The sequence below is a fragment of the Octodon degus genome, unplaced genomic scaffold (genome assembly GCF_000260255.1).
Source record: "Octodon degus isolate 3935 unplaced genomic scaffold, OctDeg1.0 scaffold00037, whole genome shotgun sequence".
In the NCBI taxonomy this organism is placed as follows: domain Eukaryota; kingdom Metazoa; phylum Chordata; class Mammalia; order Rodentia; family Octodontidae; genus Octodon; species Octodon degus.
Window position 1 is genome coordinate 14,758,472 of NW_004524613.1, and position 1,690 is coordinate 14,760,161.

Sequence of the window (1,690 nt, forward strand, 5' to 3'; positions counted from 1 at the left end):
GTAAATTGGTAAACCCTAGAGCATTTATTTTCAAAAATAAGATCCCTGGACCAGAATCTTCACTGCCACCTCAGAATGTATTAGAAATGCAACTTAGTTAAGCATGGTGTCATATGCCTGTAATCTCAGCTATGGGAGACAGGAAAATCATGAGTTTAAGACCAAGCTAGACAATTAAGCAACTTGACAGGACTGTGTCTCAAGGATGGGACTGGAGTGACAGCTCTGTGCAAGGGCCCTAGATTGCATTTCCCAGCATCACCCCAAAAAAAATGCAAGTTCTCAGGTCCTATCCTGGGCTCACTGACTCAGAAACACTAGGCCCAGCTTCCAGGAGGCTCTGGCACATTCTAAAATTGGTAGTTAGTCCAGCATCTTTCTCAAATCATTTGTTCTCAAGTCAACTACTTAGATTTCCTGCTTTGTTACAGTGGTAACCATTGATCTTTGCCTATATTCAGCAAACCATGAATTAAATGATTTTAAACATTTGGTTTTCTCTCTTAATGCTCACCATTATTTCCTTTTCACTTCGCAAGACTCCTGAGTTTTAAAAATTTTTATTTTTTATTTTTTCGGAATCGGGGATTGAACTCAGGCCCTTGCGCTTGCCAGGGAAGCACTTCTACTGAGCCATCTTCCCAGCCCCCCTGAGGTTTTTTTAAAACAATTCTAAACTTGTCCTTTTTCATGTTTTCTGGTATATTATTTCCAGGATCGTCTTGTACATTTTCAGTCCCAGATATGCCATCAGTCACAAATCATTTTTAGTTGGTAGTTTAGCAGCCATAATCCTGACCTTTGGGGTCCGCTTGTTTTGTCCTGTGCTGTTGGACTGGATAAGGCTGGGAAACTGATCATTCTGCTCCTGACCACACACACAATCATGTTGCTATCTGATCGTTTCAGGAGTCCTGTCTTCTCTGCAGCGGTTTTGAATACTCTGGCCATCTCATTGTCCGGTACTCTTGTTGCAGAATAGGGTCTACAGAAAATGTGGCCTTCGAATTTACCTTAATCTCTAAAGCAGAACATTACCTGGCCTTCCTGCCCTAATAGAGGCTTCCACAACTAACTAGTGTGCTATTTCTGGTAAAGGATAAGGAGATTAAAGAGAAAAACTGCCAGGCATTGTGCCACACCTGTAATCACAGCAACTCGGGAGGCAGGAGGATCTCTAGTTTGAGACCAACCTGAGAACTTTAGTAAAACCTTGTCTTGTCTCAAAAGAATTGGGGATATTCCTCAGTGGTAGAAAGCTTGTCTAGCCTTCGCAGACCCCTGGATTCAGTCCCCAGTACTGAAGGAGAAAAGGGGATGAGGGGAAGGGAGAGGCCAAGGAAATCTTTTAAAACACTGCCGTCCCTCCATCAAAAGTTTAGATGTTTCGCTTGTTCTGAGTAATGAGTAGAGATAAAAGGTATATTTGAGAGCCTAAATTTAAGTGATTTTGGAGTGCACAGCAGAACTAATCATGGGTAAGATTTTAAATTATAGTTTTCATCCACCTTGGCCATACATAAGAGTGGCTATCATTATGAGGGTTCCTTGGTAAACTTTTAGGAAGCCATAAAGAGTTGCACCTCTGCTTAGTAAACACCTATTAATAAAGTAGGCCTTTCTTGGTAATGGATAGATCAAATCATTGTTAGGAATATTGGCAGTCATCACATCCATGTCTATTTTTTGG